The 26,021-nt window shown below is 41.4% G+C and overlaps 1 long non-coding RNA gene across 1 annotated transcript in view; it reads right to left on the minus strand.

The window, feature by feature from the left end:
- The window catches only part of LOC103165940, a 33,778-nt gene extending 18,461 nt beyond the window's left edge, over positions 1-15,317 (minus strand). The window contains exon 1 of the long non-coding RNA XR_003753456.2: positions 15,163-15,317. This is a non-coding gene — a long non-coding RNA (uncharacterized LOC103165940). The remainder of the gene's footprint in view (positions 1-15,162) is intronic.
- Between the last annotated feature and the right edge of the window lie 10,704 nt (positions 15,318-26,021).

The following is a 26,021-nucleotide window of genomic DNA, read 5'->3' on the forward strand; positions in this document are numbered from 1 at the left end:
TGCAACATTCTACCTGGGACCCACAGTGCAAAACTGCATACCAACTCTTTTGAACCATGAAAGGGGTTCAGGCTTGTAGTGCTCAAAATAATCATGATCCTATAGAGAAACGTACAGTCATCCTCAATTCATTTAGTGATGCTTCACTGTCTATGTAAAGTCACCATGCAAATTATCAGAAGCTTTCATGCTAGGGGCTGAAGAGAAATTAGATTGGGCCCAGGACCTGAATAGGGAGGAAGGTTATGGGGATCAGGTTTACACAGAAAGGAATTTTAGCAGCTCTGTCTGATCACACTGTCTATGGAAAAACATGTCAAAATATTCTTACAAGCTTTCCTTTCAGTGGACTATTCAGTAACATGAAAAGATGGGCATTAGGAATTAGTATTGTTAAAGCCTCGTTTGCACTTGTGGTTACCATAGAAATCTGAAAATATTACATTTTAGTGTTTTCTTTTCCCCCAAAATTTAATAAATTTGGTTACCATACTAATTGAACATAGAGTTAGCTTTCCTGCCTAACATCTAATTTTACATTTTTTTATTTGAACATTTTGTCTTGTCAACCCTAATCACCATTACTCTCAGATCTAACAACATTGTCTTATTTATAGAGCTTCTATGTTGATTGTTTTCAATCAGTTTTCTCCTCCAGAGGAAAAAAAAAACTACTATACTATATTATCTCTTCATAGATTCCCTCCTTTTCATTTTCTTTTGCAATTAGGTTCTGAAAAATTATAATAGAATAATATATTTTCATATCTGTCTCCCCAACTATATTGTAAGCCCCTTGAGGACAGGGATTGTGTTTACTAGCTCTACTGCATTGTATTCTCCCAAGTGCTTAGTATAATGCTCTGCACACAATAAACACTCAATAATCCCACTAATTGATCGCTCAATTGAAGAACATCCAGGGGAAAATTTACATGAGCAAAACAATAATTAATCACATAGTCACATGTACAACTGAATGATATAATGTGACTAGATAAGGAGATATTGAGAATGGATGATAGAGTGAGAAAGGAATGAAAATCAATGTTCGCAAAGTTAAAATGAAGCATGTCTCGAAGGAAAGGATGAAGAAAGGGAATGTTTACAGGGAAGTACAAACCGAAGGAGAAGTAGCCAGACAAGTAGTGAAAGCAAGTTTGTCATGTTGACTCTGTTACTAGCAAGCCTCTTGAGGCGTGGGCAGGTTAATCAAATAAGCTTTGGTTTTTCTATTTGCCAGGATGATTCTACTACCTTGGCCTTTATTGGTCACTTACTGCTCAGGCTACAGTGGAGCAGCATAGATTTAAGAAATAAAACAGAACCACATACCACCAGCCTCCCAGTTCAAGGTTCAGATGTGCAGTGGTTCATCTAATATAATAATAATGATTATGGTACTTGTTAAGCACTTACTATGTGCCAGGCACCATACTAAGTGCTGTGGTGATTGCAAGCAAATAGGGTTGGACAGAGTTCCTGTCCCATGTGGGGTTCACAGTTGCAATCACCATTTTTACAGATGAGGTAACTGAGGTCTGGAGAAGCGAAGTACCTTGACCAAGGTCACACAGCAGACAATCAGTGGGGCCAGGATTAGATCCCTTGACCTTCTGACTTTTGGGCCCATTCCCTCTTTACTATAATGTTGGTATTTGTTAAGCGCTTACTATGTGCCAAGCACTGTTCTAAGCACTGGGGTAGACACAGGGGAATCAGGTTGTCCTACGTGGGGCTCACAGTCTTAATCCCCATTTTGCAGATGAGGGAACTGAGGCACCGAGAAGTTAAGTGACTTGCCCAAATTCACACACCTGGCAAGTGGCAGATCCGGGGTTCGAACCCATGACCTCTGACTCCAAAGCCCGTGCTCTTTCCAGTGAGCCACGCTTCTTCTCGTACTATGCCTTGCTCCTTCTCTAAGTCAGCAGAATGGACTAGTGGAAAGAGCACAGATCTAAAAGTCAAAGGACTGGACAGCTGTGTGACTCTGGGAAAGTTGCTTAACCTCTCTGGGCCTCAGTAATAATACCTGCATTTTCTAACTCACAGGGAGGCTGAGACACTAATATGGGCAGTGGGGACTTTGACAAAGGAATCGATCAATCAACAGTGCTTACTGAATGTTTACTCTCTGCTGGACATTGTACAAAACACTTGAGAGAGAACAATAGAGTTAGTAGACTAATGTTGCTATTTGTTAAACGCTTACTATATGCAGAGCACTGTTCTAAGCGCAGGGGTAGATACAGGGTAATCAGGTTGTCCCACGTGAGGCTCACAGTTAATCCCCATTTTATAGATGAGGTAACTGAGGCACAAAGAAGTTAAGTGACTTGCCCACAGTCACACAGCAGACATGTGGCAGAGCTGGGATTAGAACCCATGACCTCTGACTTCCAAGGCCGGGCTCTTTCCACTATGAACGTTGATTTAATAGGGTTTCCATTCTAGCAGAGGAGACTGACAAAATAAATTACAGATAGAGGGAAGCAATAGAATCTAAAGATATGGTCATAAGGCCTATGGGAGTTGTGGTGTGCAAGCGCTTCATTGGTGGGGAAGTGCTCAAGTGGCAGAATGGGGGAAATTGGGTGGGAAGAGGAGAGATTGATCAGGGAGGAGATTAATATCCTGGAGGAGATGTGATTCTATAGCAGCATTGACAATAATAATCAGTAATAATTGTGGCATTTGTTAAGTGTTTACCATGTGCCAGGCACTATACTAAGCATTGGGGTAGATGCAAGGTAATTGTGTTGTGTTGGACAGAGTCCCCGTCCTAAATAGGGCTCACAGTCTTAATCCCTATTTTACAGGTGATGGAACTGAGGTCCTGAGTAGTGAAGTGACCTGACCGAGGTCACACAGCAGACAAGCGACGGAGCCAGGATTAGAACCCAGGTCCTTCTGACTTCCAGGTGCATGCTCTCTCTGCTAAACCATGCTGCTTCTGGAAGAGCAGTAGGCTGCCGATGTTAACGGAGAGGAAGTTCCAGGCAGAAGGGAGGGCATGAGCAAGAAGATGATGGTGAGAGAGATGAGAAAAGGCCTAACGTGTAAGTTGGCTTAGGAGGAACAAAGTGTGCTAGTTGGGTTGTAGTAGGAGAGAAGTGAAGACAAGGAGCGGGAGAGAGAACCGACTGCACATCTGAAAGTCAGTAGTTAGGAGTTTCTCCCACAGACTTCAATTTCAATCCACTCCCTCTACCCCATCCTCATTAGGAAACGAGCCAGTCTCCCCCATCCTCAGGTAAGACAGAACATTTACCCATAAAGTGAGACAAAATTAAGAGTAGCAAAGTAGCAGTCACCAAGAGTAATTAGCAGCTAATGAGGGACCGTAATTTGACCTAAATCAAACAAATCGGTGGTCTTAGTCCAGTCCCCAGCAGAGAGATGCCACATCAAAGGATAACAACTTCTGCAATTGGGACCGATATGCTTCCTTCGGTGCAATTCTCAGCCGAGAAGCCACATGGGGAATGGAGAATGCTAAAGGGGAGCCATTCTGCTAGAATGACACAGATTGTTCTAAATGTCTTCTCAAATCTCTTCTGTGGCTGTCTAGGCTGTTACTCGTCTACCAGTTGAGCCCCTTTCTCTCTAAAGACTGTCAATCTCTTATTTTCTTAAACCTTCGGGCAAAACGCACATTGGGCAAGACAGATAAAATAATACAGCCTACTTTCCCTCCAAATTATGACAATAGCACATTGAAGGAAAAGTCAGACAAAGTGTGTAATCAATTTTGTTTTATGGACAAGGAAGATAAACGTGACATGACAGGGGAACCAAGAATAATGTGAAACTGCCTGAGTGGCTTGAATCTAAACTAGTTAAGCTGCATTTTCTATTTGTCTTGTCTCCTATCCAGCTCTATCAAAAATTGTTATTTCTATTTATAATAGTGATGAATTTCACACGATGGTCACACAATGCAGTGACGTAGGACTGTTCGGCTAGGGAGAGATTAAATAGTCATTCCAGCTTCAGTCATTAACAATCCCGTGATAGGTAGCAAAAGATATTAAACCTGACTTACCAGTTTATACTACTAAGCTTTTCCCTTAATAGCAAAGGGTAGGTCAGCCTAGTAACTATTTATCTTTTTTGATGATCACATTACTCCCTGATAGATAGATCATTAAATTTATACAATGCAGAAATGAGTAGTGGAAAAACTGTTTGGCGAACCAGTGAGCGAGAAGAGCATTCCACTATTTCATTTTTGTAATAACCTTAGCCTCGAAATGACCAGAAACAAAATCTTTGGGAGAATGGATACCCAGCCTCTCCCTGCTTAAAGGCACGAAAAGCTAAAGAGTTTCTGTAGTTCTGTAGTTTATTTGTGGTGTAAAAACAAATAGCCTCGATGCTCTATCTTGCAACGGTCTTGAATAGTGCTTTAGCATAATGCCAGTGAACATTCTGGGTTAAGGCACTGTTCCAAGAAGTAAGGATACTTGGTTGCTTAACAGTACCTTTTGTGGTATGTGTTAAGTGCTTACTCTGGGCCAAGCACTGTATTAAGCGCTGGGGTGGATACAAGCTAATCACGTTGGTCACAGTCCACATCCCACATGAGGCTCAAAGTCTTAATCTCCATTTTGCAGATGAGGTAAACTGGGGCACAGAGAAGTGAAGTGACTCACCCAAACACACACAGCAGAAAAGCAACGGATCAGGGATTAGAACCTGAGTTCAGGCACTGAGACCAGAAGATATTTAGATTCATGAGGATTGAGGATTTTAAATGCTAACAGAATTCTCCAGAGATAGGATGTCCCATTATGACATGGTTCATTATTAAAATCTTACATTCACCTGAATGATCCAGCCTCAAAGAATCCTGTTCAGTGGCTAAAAACTCTTAAGTAGAAAGAAATTTGTAATAGGGAGGAACTGAAGCAATCCATGGAGCAGATCCTCTCTGTCAAAATGAGCGAGGATAGAAGCCAAGACATTTTTATCAAATTAAAGGAACTCATCAAATTAGTGGGAAACCAAAGATCGCAGGGGACAATTTTAATTGGAACGTGGCAGGAGATAACTGGTCCATTCTGTTTAAGGCACAGGATGTGTGCCGGGATAGAATGATTTACTCCCTCCTGCCATGCATACCTCTCAGGGTAATTCTTAGCTAGGATGCAAAGTCAGAGTGCCTTTTCACTATTGTCAGCTGTAAAGCCTATTTCCATTTGGGGAATTTAGACTTGGATCCTAGAAAAGCTCCGGAGAGGCAGGGATTCACCTGCACATCGGGTGATGGGTCCTTATGGATACTAAACTCAAGGTGATTATTATCTAATGAAAAATGAGCCTGAATATCCAGACCTGCTCTCTAGGGAATGGGGTGAGGAAGAGTCAGGTATCAACTATTTGGGGTAGGAGGGAAGAAATGGATACTCTTTCATCAACCTCCTATTTTATTGGGGGACATAGAAGGAGCTGATGGAAGTTTTGACTACCAATAGCTTCACTTTCTCTCTGGGTAAATTTGTGTTCTGCTTTTGGAGTTGGAAAATAGACAGTTAAAGGGGTTTTGGGCCATTCTCCGGGAGGCAGGGGAATATCTCTGGACTGTAGCTGACCATGTGCCCTAGGATTAGTGTCCAAAAAATCACAAGCTTATTGGTGAATAGGGAAATTAATGAATCAATCACTTGGTATTTACTGTGTGTTTTCAAGTTAAGAGAAGTGTATTAAGCACTTTCTTTATGATATTTGTTAATCATTTACTATGTGCCAGGCACTGTACTAAGTGCTGGGTTAGATACAAATTAATCAGGTTGGACATAAACCATGTCCCACAGTCTTAATCCCCATTTTACATATGAGGTAACTGAGGCACAGAGAAGTAAAGTGACTTTCCCAAGGTCACACAGCAGTCAGGGCAGAGCCAGGCTTGGAACCTATATCCTTCTGATTCCCAGGCCCATGATTTCTCCCCTAGGCCATGCAGCACTTGAGAAAATACACCACAAAAGAATTGATAGAAATATTCCCTGTCCACAAGGATCTTACAGTCTAGAGGGGAGACAAACATTAAAATGAATTACAGGTAAAGGAAATGGCAGTTGAAGGATATGTTCATAAAGGCAGGAGGCTGATAGCGGGGTGAATATCGAGTTCTTAAGAGATAGAGACCTGAGTTCATAGGTAATGCCGAAGGGTAGGTGAAATAAGGGCTAAATCAGGGAAGGTCTCTTATAGGAAATGGGATTTTAAGAGGGCTGTGGAAGGTGGGGAAAGTGGTCATTTGTTGGCTACGAAAGGGAAGGGGGTTTCAGGCCCAAAGAAGAACATGGACAAAAGGTTGGCATTGGGATAGATGATCTGGAGGAACAGAGAGAAGGTTAGTATTACAGGAGCAGAGTGTGAAGGTTGGATTGTGGTAGGAGATCAGCAAGATAAAATAAAAAGTAGAGAGAAGATTGAGTGCCTTAAAGCCAATGGCGAGGAGTTTCGATTAATGACATGGCTACGTACTTTATCAGTGAAATAGAAACCATAAAGCGTGATCTCACTAAAATCTCCCTTGCTCCTCTGAAATGCTCTACTTCCTCCACCCTCTTCAACTCTCCCTATATTCCCTGCAGGAACTCAGTTGAGATCTCTCACCTCCTCTCTAAACTTTGCTTCTGACCCCATACCTTCATGTCTTTTTAAAACTCGCCCCATCTTCTTCCCTCCTAGACTGCCATCTTCAATTGTTCACTTTCCAACTGCTTCTTAAACACTCCTTTCAAGCATGCTTATATATCCCCATCTTTAAAAAAAATCCTCCCTCGACCCACAGCTCCCTCCAGTTCATAAAAATGATTTTTGAGTCTTTGCAAATTGCCCAAGCGATCATCTACATGGGTTGAGTTCATACTTCCAACCGCTTCTCCTCATTCAAACTGCTGTTAACACCCTGATTTGACAGTTTAATGCTGTTTGACCACAGAATGTATGTCCTTACCAAAATAAACATTTTTCATAATAGCAATACAGATGTCTTCAAGGGGCAAGCTTATCTAGAGATAATTACACCCTGGAGAGATTACAAGCACTTAGATCATGATAGCTGGATCTCCAGCATGCCTTATTAAATAATTACAAGCCTACCACAGCCAATGATAAATGCCCACATTGCTTTATATTTATTAAATAAATAGAAACCCCAGGTGAATGCTGATGAGGGTCCTTCTTTACTACTTTGGGAATTTCTTCCTGTGTTTCTCAATTATATATTATAAATTGATAATTTATTCTTATCACTGTCTCCATTTCTAGACTGTAAGCTCATTAGCAGGGAATGTGACTGCTAATTCTCTTGTATTGTTCTCCCCAAAGCAGTTAGTACAGTGCTCTGCACAAAGTGCTCAATAAATATGTGATTGATTGATTTTTCCCTTCTTGCTTTGAACCTAACATGTCCCAAAGTTCCTCATCTTCCCTCCCAAATCCAGTTCTCCCCTTCACTTTCCTATCACAATGGACATCACCCTCCTCCATATCTCACAAGTCTGTAGCATTGCCACGATCTCCGAATCATCTCTTCATTCAAACCACATAGTATCACGAGACGCAGCGTGGCTCAGTGGAAAGAGCCCAGGCTTGGGAGTCAGAGATCATGGGTTCGAATCCCTGCTCCTTCACTCGTCAGCTGTGTGACTTTGGGCAAGTCACTTCACTTCTCTGTGCTTCAGTTACCTCATCTGGAAAATGGGGATGAAGTCTGTGAGCCTCATGCGGGACAACTTGATTACCTTGTATCTACCTCAGTGCTTAGAACAGTGCTTGACACATAGCAAGTGCTTAACAAATACTATCATTATTATTATGATATCCTGTTCATTCTATCTTCACAACAACTCTAGAAACCATCCTTTCCTTTCCATCCAAACTGTTACCATGCTGCTCCAAGCACTAATCGTATCCTGCCTTGACTATTGCATCAGCCTCAATCAATCAATAAATGAATGATATTTATGGAGTGCTTTATTGAGCACTGTACTAAGTGCCTGGGATCAGGCAATACAACAAAGTTGGTAAACACATTTCATGCCTATAAGGAGCTCACCATCTAAAGGGGGAGACAGACAGTACAATAAATTACATATACAAACATAAATACTGTGGGGCTGGCCTCCTCATTGACCTCCCTGACTCCTGTCTCACCCCTCTCCAGTTCATATTTCACTCTGCTGTTTGGATCATTCTTCTAAAAAAAAAATAATTCAGTTCACATCTCCCCACTCCTCAAAAACCTTCAGTGGTTGCTCAATCCATCTCTGCAACAATCAATTAATCAGTGACATTTATTTAACGCATACTATTTGCAGAGCACTGTACTGTTTGGGATAATAGAATATAACAGAATTTGTGGAATTCTGCACATTTAAGCACTTACTATGTGCCAGGCACTGTACTAAGCACTGGCCTGGATATAAGCAAATCAAGTTGCGCATAGTTGCAGTCCCAGTTGGGGCTCACCATTTCAATCCCCTTTTTATAGATGAGGTAACTGAAGCACAGAGAAGTGAAGTGACTTGCCCAAACATTCTAAAACAACAAAACAACTAAGGGTTCAAGGGTCCTTGAAGGAGAAAGTCCTCAGACTCTGCTCCAAGTATAGGACTTTGCTTTTTAGCAGCATGAACTGGCAGATGGAGCATTAGCCTAAAAGTCAGAGGAACCTGGGTTCTAATACTGGTTCTATCACTTGTCTGCTGTGTGACCTTGGGTAAGTCACTTCACTTCTCTACTCCTCAGTAACCTCATCTGTAAAATGGGGATTAAAACTGTGACCCCTGTGTGAGACATGGACTGTGTCCAATCTGATTAGCTCATACCTACCCCAGTGCTTAGAACAACTCCTGCACATAGCAAGTGCTTAACAAATACCATCAAACAAAATAAAAATACTACAACAGGAACTGGACTTCCATCATGTTACAATCCGATGAAGTGGTGATGAGGTGGTTCGTCTGGAAGGAAGACCCTCTAAAGTTACCAATTAGATTTCCCTAAAAATGTTTTTTATTGCTGCCATCTTACTCTATGCTTACTCAACTCTTTCCTTCTCTTAAATACATCATCTCCAGAAGCCCAAGAGTCAATTACAAGTCTGTGAAGTATCTTAAATTTGACCAACTATAGTATTACCCTTTAAACACTCTTCCACTCCTGGGCACCTCTTGACTAATATAGCCAGAATTTGTGATTTTTTTTCCTACCCATTTAAAGATAAAACAGCAATAATAGCACAATCCATTGAACAATTAGACTATACATTAATAATCCTTCAGGTTCATGGAATAAGCATGTTCAGTGAACAGAGACTAGAATTAGAATCATTATCCTCTTATTTTTCATTAGCTTGTGCCACTTAAACTGCCTTGTCTGTAAATTTTCATTTTAAAGTTCCCTTCCTAAGCCAAGAACAGTTAAAGAGTTTGTTTTAGTCTAAATTTCCTATCACTTGGATTCGAGAATCGAGATGAAATTTAAGTCAGTGCTAGGAACATATTTTATGAGCCATTTTTAAAGTTTCTACTTTGGTGGTGGCTATCACTATTAAAATAATTGCATTTTCCAAAACTTTGGCATAGAAATACAAAATGATTTTCAAGTGTTTCTTTCCATAATGAGTCAATGAATTGGTCAGGAGAGTGAGCTGCAATAACCTGAGCATCAGTGCAGGTTCTTTGATTCTCTAGCAAGCTAGGTACAAGACACCAAGTAATACATTCACAGAAGTTGAATATGAAAATCTATTTATCTAGACTGTAAGCTCATTGTGGGTAGAGAACATGTCTACCAATGTTGTTGTATTGTATACTGTTATACTGTAGAGAAGCAACATGGCTTGGTGGAAAAAGCATGAGCTTGGGAGCCAAGAAGTCATAGGTTCTAATGTCGGTTCCTCCACTTATCAGCTGTGTGACTTTGGGCAAGTCACTTAACTTCTCTGGGCCTCAGTTACCTCATCTATATAATGGGGATTAAGACTGTGAGCCCCACGTGGGACAACCTGATTACCTTGTATCTACCCCAAAGCTTAGAAAAATGCTTGGCACATAGTAAGCACTTAACAAAGACCTTCACTATTACTCTCCTAAGAGCTTAGTTCAGTGTTCTGCACAAAGTAAGCACTTAATACCATTGATCAACTGATACTCCAAACCAACCTGATCGTTAAAAAAATTATGTGACTTCCACTTAATATCTCAAGGGCTTAGTATAATAATAATAATGTTCAGTAACTGCATAAGGTAATCACCTGATATTTTTGAATTATCTTCTAAAAAAATGGTGTTTAGGATGTAGAGAAGCAGTTAAGCATCATTAATATCTTCTTAATACCATCCTGATATGCTTCAATTGTGATCAGGCAGATATCTGAAGAATGGTTTCTGAGCCCATTTCATCTTAGACACTGATTTAATTTCCAATCCAACGATAAAACCAAAGCTATAAAATGAATGTCAATTGCCCTGGTGACATGGATATTGTCTGATGGATACTGATGAATGCAAGGAATCCAGCTGACCACTTACAGTGAAGATAATGACCAGTTTTAAATTAAACTGACTTGGGGTAAGTTCCCTTCGAGAACTTTCGAGGAAAGAAGCTCATTATTAGACTGAAGTTGGGGGCTATCCTCTTTGGATTATAATGCTGCCCTGGAATACATGATGTGACAGGGCTAGACTTTATTCCAGAAACATTCCAGATTTCTCCCATGTTGTTAGGTTTCTTCTGCTGTCCAATAGGCTTGAGAGAAAGCCGAAGAAGGAGTTTACTATTGGAACATGAATGGAAGTCGGAGACTACCATGACTTGGTGGAAGATCTCTAATGTGCAGAAATTTGAAGCAAAAATGTAGAAAATGAAAAGGATTAGGATAGAAGTTCCGATCAGTGAGAGACAGTGGGCCCAGGAGTACTAGATGGAATGCTAATGAAATGAGCATAATGAGAGAATACTATCAAATCAAGGAAACTCTGGGTTTGAGTTTGGCAGATTAGAACTGGCCTAAGGATGATTCTCTTGGGAATTGTCTTGATTATATATTTTAAGAAAAATAATAAACTCTATGATTATATAATGAACATATGTAATCTTAACATTAATATATTAAAATAAAACTGTCCCCAGTCAATTAATGGTATTTATTGAGGGTTTATTTTGAGCAGAGCACTGTTCTAAGCACTTGGGAGAGCATAATACAACAAACTTGGTAAACACATTCCATGCCCACAGTTAGCTTAGAGTCTAGAGGGAGAGACAGACATTAATATAAATAAATCATTTGGACACAAAGGTCCTAAATGCACTGATGGGAGAGAGTCTGTATTAATTCTATTCATTATCCTGCAAATAACAATCACTATACCTTACAAGACTCCGAAGGAAAAGCGAAGACTATGGACATGGAGACAGTTTTCTTATTGCACCAAGAAAAGGAGTAAATAAAGGGAAAAGGGATGGGACAGAGGCAGGGTTCTGTTTTGCCGACGCAACAAGTCAGAATATTTTCTGATTGCCTGGAGAGGTAGAAGTATGGACAGAAGGGTGGAATGGGGGCAGGGAAGCAGCATTGTCTAGGGGGTAGAGCACGGGCCTGGGAATCAGAATTGCCATTGTTCTCGTCTGTCCGTCTCCCCCGATTAGACTGTAAGCCCATTCAAACGGCAGGGACTGTCTCTATCTGTTGCCAACTTGTTCATTCCAAGTGCTTAGTACAGTGCTCTGCACATAGTAAGCGCTCAATAAATACTATTGAATAAATATTATTGAATGAAAGAATGTGGGTTCTCCCCATTTGGACTGAGAAACAACATGGTTTAATGGAAAAAGTCCAGGCTTGGGAGTCAGAGAATGAGGGTTCTAATCCCGTCTCCACCACTTGAATGCTGTGTGACCCTGGGCAAGCCACTTAACTTCTCTGTGCTTCAGTTACATCATCTGTAAAGTGGAGATTCAGACTGTGAGCCCCACTTGGGACAACGTGATTACCTTGTATCTACCGCAGAGTTTAGAACAGTGTTCAGCACATAGTGAGCACTTAATAAATACCATAATTATTATTGATTAACTTGTTATGGGCCGGGAGTGTGTCTGCTAATTCTTTTGTTTGTGCTCTCCCAAGTGCTTAGTATGGTGTTTGCACATAGGAAGAACTTAATAAATATCATTAATTGATTGATTGATTCTAATCCTGTCTCTGCCTTTTTTAAAAAATCGTATTGGTTAAGCCCTTACTATATGGCAGTCACTGTTCTAATTCCTGGGGTAGATACATGATAATCAGGTTGGACACATTCCCTGTCCTAAATGGGACTCAAAAATCTTAATTTCCATTTTACAGATGAAGTAACTGAGGCCCAGAGAAGTGAAGTGACTTGTCCAAAGTCACAGAGCAGACAAGTGGCAGAACTGGGATTAGTAACCCTGTATTTGTGACTTCCAGGCCCGTGCTCTATCCACTAGGCCACGCAGCTGCTTGTCTGCTTGTCTGCTGTATGATCTTGGGCTGGTCACTTAATCAATCAATGGTATATACTGAGTGCTTACTATGTGCACAGCACTATAATAAATGCTTGGGAGAATACAACAGAATTAGCAGACACGTTCCCTGCCCGTAGCGAGCTTACAACTTGCCTGCCTCTTACCTCATCTGTAAAGTGGGGACAAGACTTGTGAGCTCCATGTGGGACATGGATTGTGTCCAACCTGATTAGCTTGTATCTACCCCAGTATTTACTAAAGTGGCGGGCACATAGTCAGTGCTCAACAAGTACCATAAAAAAAGGGAAGACTGAAAAGGCTTCACTTGACTGCATTCAGAGAGAGGAGAGATCCAGAGGGGAGGAGGCCAAAGGGTAGGGTGGGTGGATACTGCATCAGTCCTGGGAGACATCCTGGGAGACTTAGCAATATAAACTTGAAAATACCTAGGAAATGAGGTGGGATGGGGGTGGTTTTCCTGTTTTCATCTGGCAAGCACCCTGGTTTGGATGGAGAGGGAATGAAGGATGCCGTTTCCAATTTGTGACTCTGACTTGATACTACCAGAACCTGACAGCCTCCAAAAACTAATATGATCTCTGTTTATTACTATGACATGTCTGCACATTTCTACTGCCTTCATTTCATGCTGATTAATATTCAATCCCATTACTGGAAGGACCTTCTTACATTCCTGAAAATTAATTTCATTTTCATTTGAGAGAAAATATTTCTTCCTTCCTATCAACCAAATGAAGCCACAGCTCTGTTATGGGAAAAGGCCAACAGTGATGAATGAGAAGACAAAATCTCAGGGTTTTTCTGCAGGAAAATGCCATTACCATTTATTGATTGGTGGACAGACTGCGGGACCATGAGTCCCAGGTTCAAGTCCCAGATCTGCCACTCATCCACTGTGTGACAATGGGCAAGTCATCTCTTGGGCATGGGTTCTAATCACAGCTCTGCCACATATCTGCTGTGTGACCTTGGGCAAGTCATTTCACTTCTGTGTGCCTCAGTCACCTCATCTGTAAAATGGAGATTGAGATTGTGAGCCCCATGTTGGACATGGACTATATCCAACCCAGTACTTCAGACAGCACTTCCCACATAGGGAAGCAGCGTGGATCAGTAGAAAGAGCCCGGGCTTGGGAGTCAGAGGTCATGGGTTCGAATCCCCGCTCTGCCACATATCAGCTGTGTGACTGTGGGCAAGTCACTTAACTTCTCTGTGCCTCCGTTACCTCATCTGTAAAATGAGGATTAAGACTGTGAGCCTCACATGGGACAACCTGATTACCCTGTGTCTACTCCAGCGCTTAGAACAGTGCTCCGCACATAGTAAGCGCTTAACAAATACCAACATTATTATTATTATAGTAAGCACGTAAATGCCATAGTTATTATTATTATCTCTCTTGGTCTCAGTCTCCTCAACTGTAAAATGGGGATAAAATAGATTGTGCACCTCATATGAGACAGGGCTGTATCCCATTTTTAAATCCTACCATTTAGCACATAGTAAGCCCTAAAAAAATGTCATTTATAATGATAAATTAATTATGGTATTTGTTAAGCATCTACTATGTGTCAATCACTGCACTAAGCACTGGGTAGATTAAAAAAACCATCCCATCTGGACACCATCCCTGTCTCTATCACAGTCTAAGATGGAGGAAGAACAGGTATTGAATCCCCATTTTATAGATAAGGAAACTGAGACCCAGGTAACTTAAGGGACTTGGCCAAGGTCTCATAGCAGGAGGGTGGTGAAGGGAAGATTAGAACCCAGATCCTCTGACTTCCAGGCCTGTGTTCTTTCCACTAGGCCACGCTGACAACTGTTACTATTATTTTGAAGTTTTTGCAGCTCAAAGAGTTCCACAGATGATGAACACAATGAATACTTAAAGAAAGACTTGAGGAGTTAAAGGCAGCAGAATTCCTGAGAGGCAAACCAAGAAAGAGTGAAGTGGGAGACAGAGAAGGGAAAGGACACGTGCAGGGAGATGATGGCTCGCTCTAAAGTGGCTATCACCTGCTGAAATGCAATTGCTGCTTTTAATCACGTCAAGACTGGAGCAAGGGCAGGAGAAGCCTCAAGACAGAATGAATGTCTATCATGCACAGCCTCACAGGCCACAACTGGGTGTTTTCTTTTGAAAAACTGACATCCTTTTCCATTTTACTACTGGCAATTCATACAATCCATGTACATCACGATCTGTTGCGGGGGAATAGGAAGAGATGAGCCGAAAAGTGGTTAAAATGGCGGACTTCTAGCATGGCTAACCTAAGTCAAATGTCTCCTCTGCCAGAAGTGAAGAGAAGGTGAGGTACGTAGGAGGAGGGCAAGGAGTGCCAAAAACGCATCAGGGAAAGAAACCACACTTGTTCTTCAAACCAAGAGGTTCATGTCTACAGCCAGGAATAGCAGGGCAAAAATGCTTATAAAGAGTCTTTCATGCTGCACATTTCAAAGGGCTCTACTAAAAATATAATCAAAATTTCCCTTAGAGTATTGGCCAAGAGTTAAGCCTATCCAAATATGGGAGTTTTCAATTTGCTCTTAAAAATCCCTAAGGAGTCAGCAGTCCTGACGGTGTTGAAAAAAAAAAGCAGTTTGAAGGCAGACTAAGAAATTATTCTTACCCTTGTTGGATTGAGTGGGATGGAGAGCATCAGTCAAAGGCAAGTCCTCAAAGAGTTCAAGGCATCATGGACTCGGTGTAGAAGACCCAAACTTCTCTGAAGGGTAATTGGGCTCTAGTTTTTACAACTCCCCATATTCTCTCATGAGCAGGAGCTGTGGGAATATAAGAAAAGGAATGTGATTGGACACCAGGGGAAGATAGCAGTCGCAATAAAACCTGAACGGTCCTAAAAAGGGGGTTAAGAGGTTTAAAAAATAAGTAATTGATCGCACTAGTACCCGTAATTGTTCTTACAAGGAAACAGATGACAGTCAGGCCCAGTACAGGTGAATGGGGTTGTTGCTCGGTGACTTGAATTTTCCAGAACCCCAGAAAGGTTACAACAGCACCACCTGAGTGGCAAAAGCTGCCCTGAAAGCAGAAAGCAGAAGTAGCTGGCAAAGTGGAGTTTTCATCACCATCACCTCCCTGTGTATTCCGAGACAGGAAGTCAACCAGTCAGTCAATCAATTGTATTTATTGAACACTTACAATGCACAGAACACTGTACTAAGTAGGGATTGTCCTTATTTGATCCCAAATTGTACTTTGCAAGCACTTAGTAAAGTGTTCTGCACACAGTAAGCACTCAATAAGTACCATTGAATGAATGAATGAATGAATTCTGCAGAGGGTACAATATAACAGAGTTGGCAGATACCTTGTTTACCCACAGTGAGCTTACAGTCTAGAGAGGGAGCAGACCTCAATATAAAATAAATTATGAATATCCATAGAAGCCCTGTGGGGCTGAGAGAGGGGTGAATAAAGAATGCAAATCCACATGCAAGGGAGTGGGAGAAGAGGATAGGAGGTTAGTCGGGGAAGATCTCTTGGAGGAAATGTACTTTGAAGGAGATTAGCTTCTGAAGGTGGGGAGAGTGATCCTCTATTGGTTATGAAGAAGGCGGATGCTCCAGGTCAGAGGTTGGATGTAGGAGTGAGGTCAGGGGTGAGGTAGATGAGATTGAGGTGCAGTGAGTAGGCTGGCATTGGGATAGTGAAGTTTGTGGGCGGGTCTGTAGTAGGAAAGCAACAAAAGCAGGAACAGCCTAGAAATGCTATTGGGAGCACATGTCCCAGAAATGCTCAGGGTAAGGTAGCATGCCTCCTCTCCTCCTCCCACCTGGGTCTCACTTTGAGTTGATTCCCTTCTTCGAATAATACAGAAGGAGAATAATTAATTAATTCATTCATTTGTATTTATTGAGCACTTACTGTGTGTGTAAAGCTCAGTACTAAGCACTTGGGAGAGTACCATATAACAACGGAGCCCACAAGGAGCTCACAGTCCAGAGGGGGAAGGTTTCGCTGAAGAGTCAGATTCCCTAGCTCTGAAGCTGTGTGGGATGTAGAAACCTCAAAGCAGAGGCAGATCCAGAATAAAGTAAAGACTTCCGAGAAGCAACATGGCTTAGTGGAAAGTGCACGGGGTTGGCAGTCAGAGGTAATGGGTTCTAATCTTGGCTCCGCCACTTATCAGCTGTGCAATTTTGGGCAAATCACTTAACTTCTCTGTGTCTCAATTACCTCATCAGTAAAACAGGGATTAAGACTTTGAGCCCCACATGGGGCAAACTGATTACCTTGTATCAACCCTAGTGCTTAAAACAGTGCTTTGCAGCTAGTAAGCGCTTAACAAATACCATAATCATTATTATTATTATTATCATGCAATAACAATGTTGGTATTTGTTAAGTGCTTACTAGGTGCAGAGCACTGTTCTAAATCACCAAGTTCATTTAACAGATGACCTTGCTCCAGTGTCATGGGGTCAGTTCAAAGTCCTCTGGGTTAGGGTGAAGAATAGGAGTGAAAAGACTTCTGATAGTCACGTAAGTGCCTGTTAGGAAGGAGACCACAATCCATCATTCAATCAATTTGTGGTATTTATTTGGTGTCTACTGATGTACCACAGAATTATTCTTTGTTCCCTGAACTTAAGAAGTTCAAAATCTAGTCAGAGAGATAGACCCAGAATGATCTACAGAGAGGAAATCGAAGGAAAAGGAGATATGAACATGAATTTATGCTTAAGGAACAGTGTGGGTAAGCTACATACACATAATTACTAGAATATAGAAAGGTTTGGGTGGTCAGAAGTACTGAAATGGCAGTTGGGAGGATATAAACTGGGCACAGTAGAAGTTACTCAGGAAAAGCCTTCTGGAGGAAATATGATTTCAGAAAGACTTTGAATATAGGGGAGAGCTGTGGTCTCTCAAATATGAAGGTGGAGGGGATCCCAGGCAGGGGATGGGTGTGAGCAAGAGGTCTGCTGTGGGAAAAATGCAAACACAACACAGTGCATAGGTTGGCTTGAGGGGAATGAAGAGTGTGAGCTGAGGCTTAGTGGGAGGAGAGAGTGGTTAAGTAGGAGTGGGTAGAGAGCTGATTGAATGCCTTAAAGACAAGGGAAGAGGTCCACTGGATGCAATCATAACTCTGTCCTCAAACCGCACATTTGGCCAATGGACCGGAAAGTCAAAGAAGGTGATACGTCTTCCCACCTCCCAGCATATGTTAGTTGTCATCCCTTGAGCAAATCTTCTAAACCTAACATCCTGATGTATAATTTTGTTATTCATTAAACACTTAAAATGTACAAAGCTCTGGATCAGACACATTCCTTGTACCAACGTGGCTTAGTTGATAGAGCCTGGGCCTGGGAGTCAGAAGGACCTCGGTTTTAATCCCGGCTCCACTGCTTGTCTGCTGTGTGACCTTGGGCAAGTCACTTAACTTCTGTGGGCCTCAGTTACCTTATCTGTAAAATGGTGATTAAGACTGAGACCCATGTAGGAGAGGCTCTGTGGCCAACTTGATTAGCTTGTATCTACCACACAGTTTAGAACAGTACTGTATACAGTGCTTAACAAATACTACTTTTATTATCATTATTTTTCTATTGCACTGCTATTTTACAGATGAGGAAACTGAAGCCCAGAGAGGTTAAGAGATTCACCTAAAGAAACACAACAGGCCAGGAGCCGAGTTGGATCTCTCTTTGTTATGCTGGGTGTTCTGCTGCTTTACCTGTGGTGTTGAAAGAGGGAGAGATCCTCTCAATTGTCTTGAAAAATATGGGATTCAGAAAAATACAAGGAAGTATTGTATTTTTACTGGCTAGATTGATCATTTGGACTACTCTAAATAGAACTAAAAACTTTCCAAGATGTGCTCAGGTGCATATCTGCCAAAGACAGTCTCTGGCTAATACATTGATGGAATAAAAGAAGCATGTAAATGTTGCTCTTCAGGAGAAAATCGGTGAAAATGTAAGATGCCTGATACATAAAACATTAAGGGATTTGAGATATCTTGTTTATATTCAGGATGTAAAGTGTTTAAGTCAATCACTGACACTAAGTAGAGCTTGGAAAGCAGAAGAGACTTCAGAGTTGCTTGATGCATCCATAAGGACAAAAATGATAACAGTCGATCAATGGTATTTACTGAGTGTCCACTGTGTGCAAAATACTGTATTGAGCATTTAGAGAGTACAATAGAGCAAACAGATATAATCCCTGGCCTCAGAGAGTTTACAGTTTAGCTTGCAAGAACAACACTGAAATAGATATAAAGATATACACTCAAGTGCTACCGTGGGTAGGAAATAGTGGGTAGTACCCAAATGCTAAAGTGATGAGGAAGTGTTTAGTGCGACTTCAGAGGGACATAACGTGAGGAGATGAGAGATTTATCAGTAAGGATCTCAATGAACAGGTCCATATATTCAAATGACTGTCACATGACTGTCTTAGACACTGGTATGATATATTCAGGAAAATGTATGGGTGGCAGGGAAATTCCATTTTGAAAAGCCACAGAAATCAACGGAAGAACTCTCTCTGAACAGTAAGGAGAAAAGTGGCCACAAAAGAAGCTACTTGCAGCATTGTGTCAGGAGAGGAATCATATCTGTAGCCAGTTTGTGAAGTAACTCCTCTAAATCCTCACCCCCAATTCCTTTTTGGAATATGAGCTCAATATTTCCTGGACACTCACATACATGTACAAATCAGTCTTCCAGAAAATAGTGGCCACAGATCTTGGAGCCTGCTTGAGGCATCTGTCCAGCATTTTAGAAGCAAATTCAGAAGAATCAAAGCAGATAGATTTCTGGCAACACAGGATCCAAAAGCCATGGTTTTGGAGACAAAAGGAAGAATCATAGGAGTACCACAGAGTAGTGCTCTGCTGACAGAATGACTATTGAATTGAGCCTCAAGCAAAACAAGAGTCCGAACTGAAGCTGAAAAAAGTCTAGTTTAATAGTTTAATAGGATTGAGACAGCAGGTACAAGAATAGAAGATATGAGTCATAATAAAACTTTTCATCAGCCTCAATGACTTTTATTGGTCCCAATCTCTTCTTTAACCTAACCTGTCTCTTGTTTAGCTCCCTGCATCAACCAATGCTCCCACTTCCTCCCTAAAGACAATTTCCCATGAAAATGTACTGAAAAGGAGAGGAAGCACCCAGCCTGATTTTCATCAGATAGGGCTCCATTTGGGATGTTTTCTTACATAACTGATTTAAAGCTATATTTATGAATCCTTCATGTTCATTTTTAGGGAGTCACCTGAGAGAGGTGGGAAAGACACATCACAGATATCTGGGACATATGTGTTGGAAGAAAGAACTGGCATCCTGGATGAGAAATGGTCTATCAGAGTGAGCAGCACTACAAAGCAGTAACCAGTGGGTTAATTTGGAAGAAAATTCATTCGCTGTTCCCATTTCCACATTTTCACCCAAGCATCAGTCACTCAATCAGTCATATTTACTGACCACTTACTGTGTGCAGAGCACTGTATTAAGTGCTTGGGAGAGTACGATTAAACAGAGTTGGTAGACATATTTCCTGCCTACAATGAGCGCATGATCTAGAGGGAGAGCCAGACATTAATATAAATGAATAAATTATGGATAGTTGCATAAGTGCTGTGGGGTTGAGGGAGGGATAAATAAAGGGAAGAGTTTCGCAGAAGAGAGAGGGAACAGAAGAAATGAAGGTTTAGTCAAGGAAGGCCTCTTGGAGCAGATGTGCCTTCAACAAGACTTTGAAGGTGGGGATATCTGGAGGATATAAAGAGAGAGGACATTCCAGTTCAGAGGCAGGGCATGGGTGGGATGTTGGCGTCGAGGGACAGTGAATAGGTTGGCATTAGAGAAGCAAAGTGTGCAGGCTGGGTTGTAGTAGGAGAGTAGCGAGATGAGATTGGAGGGGGCAAGGTGACTGAGTGCTTTAAAGTCGATGGAAAGGAGTTTCTCTATGATGCAGAGGTGGCCGGGCAATCACTGGAGGTTCTTGAGGAGAGAGGAAACATGGTCTGAATTTTTTTGTAGAAAAATGATCTAGACAGCAGATTGAAATATGGACTGGAGAAGGGAGAGACAGGAGGCAGGGAGGCCAGCAAGGAGGCTGATATGGTAATCAAGCCGGAAAAGGAGAAATGCTTGATAGTTTACGGTACTTGTTAAGTGCTTACTTTGTGCCAAGCACTATTCTAAGTTCTGGGACAGATACAAGTCCTTTAGTTGGACACAGTCCTTGTCCCAGTAATCAAGTGGGGAAAGACTGAATGCTTGTTAATTTATGGTACTTGTTCAGCGCTTACTATGTGGCAAGCACTATTCAAAGCACTGGGATAGATACACATCATTTAGTTGGACAGTCCCTGTCCCACACGGGGCTCATAGTCTTAATCCCCATTTTCCAGATGAGGTTACTGAGTACCAAAGAAGGTAAGTGACATATCCAAGGTCAAGCAGCAGACATATGGCAAAGCTGGGATTAGAATCTAGGTCCTTCTGATTACCAGGCCTGTGCTCTATCCATTAAACCACACTGTGCTTACTGATCTAAACTGTGCTTTAGAGAGATCTGCTACAACCACCCACACCCAGGGTCTCTACTGTCACTCCACAACATTGTGGGGTTGGCATTTGGGTTTCTGTCTGATCATATGAGATCATCTGACCAAAAGAGACCTATTCTGAGATGGGGTGGGGTGGGAGGAACAGACACTGCTCCAATAACCCAATTAACTCATTTTCTTGTCAATGATTTCAGCTCCACTGAGCCGGCTACATTCAAATATCAGATGGAGACACTGCCTGGCTTTGTTATTTGGGTGGCAAGAGATTTCCCTTTATGTCAGTTAATTGGTCATTTTGGTGCAAAGCAGACATCGATAAGAAGCATTTCACACACCAGGAGGGTCCAGCTAAATAGGTTATAATCTGGAGAAGGGAACTCAGTGCAGTGGATCTGGAAAAAAACTGAAGCCAGAATAGGAGAAGAGAAAAAAAAATGTTCTTTAGGGAAGCAATAATTTCTGGCAATGGCAGAGCCAAAAAAAAAAAAAGCCCCACAACATCACAAAGATTGGCCTTATCTAACCAGGCACCATTTCTAAAGGCCCTAATGTGAGCAACAGAGCACTTGATAGCCAGGAGAGCTGTAAACAAATAGGAAATGAAATCCATTCTGCACCAAAACAAAAGTTAATGCTGCCATAGGATTTAACACTGGGACATGTTCCGGCAAAACAGGGATGATTAAGCATGAACAATCCAAAGTGCAAATTTAAGCACAAATAAATCTTTAAAAAGGAGAACAAAAATAGAATATAATACAAACACAATTAGGAAAAGCTGGTAAATGAGTGGGTGTGGAGGAGGAAAAAAAAAGAGGGATTTTGAGGTGGCAGACATTTTACAGGCTGCACTCCAGTCAAGGGAAAGCTAAATAGATACTTTATTCACCTCATTAGCATATCTCAGGAAAACAAATTATTATTTGTCAGAAAGAATTATCTGGAAAGAAAATTGTGAGCTCAGTGTTGCATATCTTTGTGGATATTGCCATACCCAAATTAATTACATTTATTAATAACAGTTTTCTCAGGAGATGTTTTTCTGTGACTGGAATGAGTCGATTTGAGTACAACTCAAAGCAGTCAGTATTTCTTTAAATTCAACCATGCCTTTTGGGGGGTTGAAATGAAGAATATTCAAGGAAGAGTAATTTGTAAAGAGGAGGATAGGGAACTGGTTACATTGAAAAAGAAATAATTTTCAAATTTTCCTCAGTCATCACAGGGGATAATTTAGCAGCATGGCTTAGTGGAAGGAGCATGGGCTGGGGAGTCAGAAGTCGTGGGTTCTAATCCTGGCTCTGTCACTTGTCAGCTGTGGGACTTAGGGCAAGTCACTTAACTTCTCTGAGCATCAATTATCTCATCTGTAAAATGGGGATTAAGACTGTGAGCCCCACGTGGGTTAACCTAATAACCTTATATCTACCCCAGTGCTTAGAACAGTGCTCGGCACATAGTAAGCCCTTAACAAAATACCAACATTATTATTATTATTATTAATTTCCTGCAAAGTCCAGTGGCCTGGCCAGGGAAGTTTAGAACGATTTGGGTTAGTACATACAACCCTTCCATCAACAAAGGAGACTTTATGCATATTTATGACACTTTAAGACTGTACTAAGCAAACCAGTATAAAATGAAAAATAGACTGTGGGAAAAATCATTTTTTTAGAAATTTTTGTAGGCTTCGTTTGCATAGTCAGGTTCAAATTATTTGAGGTAAATTCCAATCACTTCAATTGAGAAGTTAACTTCTCTTGCCCACTTCACAAATTGCTCACTTTTCACTTAGAGGCCATGATTAAGGGGGATAAAATGGTAAAACTCACCACGGCATCAAGAGGAAAATGGTGGTGGGTGAGATTGGATTGGGAGGGGTGAGGAGTTGAATGAATGTTGGGCTGCACTGTTTCACAAACAAACGCTTTAACTTCTTTATGGGAGAAAACCCAAGGGATTGAGGGGAAGAAGAGGTAAGACAAGGGCCATCCTTCCTAAAGAGGCTCCATTTCCTTCAAGGCAAGGGGTTATTTTTGGCTCCTGGAGAGGAACTAGCTCTCAAATTATGGATCAATTGGTTTATAATACCCTTTAATACATGCCCTATTGATTAAGCACTCACTTAATCCACTTTCCTTTCTCATCCTATCTGTAAATTATTTTAGTATATGTCTCCCCTACTAGAATGTAAGCCCCTCCAGGGCAGGTATTGTGACAACATTTGTACTCTGTCATCCACACTGTACAGTGCTCTGCACAGGGTAGGGGTTTACTGTGACCTATTTTGTTTCTTTCACATGCTATGGGATCGTCTAAGCCTCTGATTTAAACCCCATCAACTTATCTGTTCTTTCTCAACAACAACCAAGATCGGGGGAGATTTCAAATAGCAGAGAACAGACTGAAGCATGGCCACTCTAGAGACCAATGTGGTGTTAGACATGGCTATTAAAAATTGATTAGAAAAACTGGCTAATAAGGGAAAGTTATACACTTACAGCATGTAGGTACAATAGCAAAAGAAATTTGAAACAAAATACATTCCTTGAATTTGTTTCCTAAATTTTTTAAATCCCATTTTCCCCTTTATTCCAAAATCACATAAAGTTGGGTCCAGGGGACAAAGTTCCCTACTAGAATATAATGATGATATATGAGTATTTCCAACATCTCTCTCATGTCAACTCCATAAAGCTGAATTCACACATCCTTGAAGAGGGGAGATTTGAGGTCATGGATATTTTGTTTTTGTAGATATCTATTTTCATCTTTCAGAGTGAAAGGTTTATTAATATGAAAGAGAAGAGGAACCTTCAGTGAAGAATTTTATAATGAACTTCCGTCACAGATGGGTGAAGTTAGTCATGCTTAGTCAAGTGTTGAACACTTGTTCAACTAAGTATTCAGTTTATAAAGGAATGAAACCAGTTTCACTGAACCTTTTCCTCCTTAATTATAGGATCCATTTGTATTTTAAGGTAAATCCTTATATTGTGACTCAGTTACCCCTGCTTCCGCAAAAGAGATTGTTTTAACTCCACTGTACTGCTAAACCTGATTTTTTTCAACACGGGAAATCAATTTACCAGCAGGTGAACTCATCAGTGCAAAGCTTCCACCTGAGTATAGTCTTACATGAAGCACTGAGGAGTGTGGAAATCACAGTGATTATTTTGATTCTGTATCCTTGACTCAGAATATGGCTGGTTCCAAGCAAACCAGTCATATGTAGAGCTTGAACCGAATTAGGTTGTGATAAAGATGGTTGCAAATAGCCCTCAAGGGAGCCAGAAGCTTTTTCTTTATTTAAAGATTTGCCAGAGACCCCAGCCCAGAGACTGATCGTTTACGAATCAGAAAACTTGGAGAGTCGTAGTGCCAACTGAGAAAACAGAGAGCGGGATAAGCCGTGACAGATAAATAAAATAAAAAACAGGGCAATGTAGTTCACTGCACATCATTGCAAGGCGTAGCGGATAGAGCAAGGGTCTGGAAATCAGAAGGTCATGGGTTCTAATCCTGACTCCACCATTTGTCTGCTCTGTGATCTTGGGCAACTCACTTCACTTCTCTGTGCCTCTGTTACCAAGCAGCATGGCTCAGTGGAAAGAGCATGGGTTTAGGAGTCAGGGGTCATGGGTTCTAATCCAGGCTCCGCCACTTGTCAGCTGTGTGACTTTGGGTGACTCACTTAACTTCTCTGTGCCTCAGTTACCTCATCTGTAAAATGGGGATTAAGACTGTGAGCCTCACATGGGACAATGTGATAACCTTGTATCTACCCCAATGCTTAGAACAGTGTTTGGCACATAGTAAACGCTTAACAAGTACCAACATCATTATTATTATTACCTGATCTTTAAAATGAGGATTGAGACTGTGAGCCCCATGTGGGACACGGACCGTATCCAACCGGATTTGCTTTTACCCACCCTGGAGTTTAGTAAAGTGTCTGGCACTTAGTAAGTACTTAACAAATGCTACATTTTTAATATTGCCCAGGCAGTATGTGGTTCCTGGACCTAACTAGAGTCACCCAATCCAGCTCTCTGGGGCTGTTCTTTCAGTGCCCACAACATGCCATTTTTAACACCAGTGGGCAAGACAGATTAATAACAGTGGTATTTATAAAGCACTTACTATGTGCCAGGAACTGTACTAAACACTGGGGTGGACACAAGCAAATAAGGTTGGACACAGTCCCTGTCCAAATGGGACTCAAAGTTTTAATTCATTCCATAGCATTTATTGAGCGCTTACTATGTACAGAGCACTGTACTAAGAGCAATGTACAGATCGGTAACAGATGGAGACAGTCCCTGCCCTTTGATGGGCTTACAGTCTAATCATGGGCTTGCAGTCTAATCTAATTAATTCCCATTTGCAGATGAGGTAATGAAGGCACAGAGAAGTGAAATGACTTGCCCAAGGTCACAGAGCAGACAGGGGCGGAGTCAGAATTAGAACGCATGACCTTCTGACTCCCAGGATCATGCTCTATCCACTGGGCCAAGCTGCTTCCCAAACAACGAGATCCCAAATGCACTTAGTCTGGCAACACTTAACAAAAAGTTCACTTGCATCACACTTTCACTGAGTGGGAGATGCTTGGAGGAAGGATTAAAGCAGGGTATCCAAGCAGCTGTGGAATGGTAAATTAGAGAAGCAGCGTGGCTCAGTGGAAAGAGCACGGGCTTTGGAGTCAGAGGTCATGGGTTCGAACCCCAGCTCTGCCACTTGCCAGCTGTGTGACTTTGGGCAAGTCACTTAACTTCTCGGTGCCTCAGTTTCCTCATCTGTAAAATGGGGATTAAGACTGTGAGCCCCACGTGGGACAACCTGATTCCCCTGTGTCTACCCCAGCGCTTAGAACAGTGCTCGGCACATAGTAAGCGCTTAACAAATACCAACATTATTATTATTATTAT

Source organism: Ornithorhynchus anatinus, chromosome 18, assembly GCF_004115215.2.
Source record: "Ornithorhynchus anatinus isolate Pmale09 chromosome 18, mOrnAna1.pri.v4, whole genome shotgun sequence".
Lineage (NCBI taxonomy): Eukaryota > Metazoa > Chordata > Mammalia > Monotremata > Ornithorhynchidae > Ornithorhynchus > Ornithorhynchus anatinus.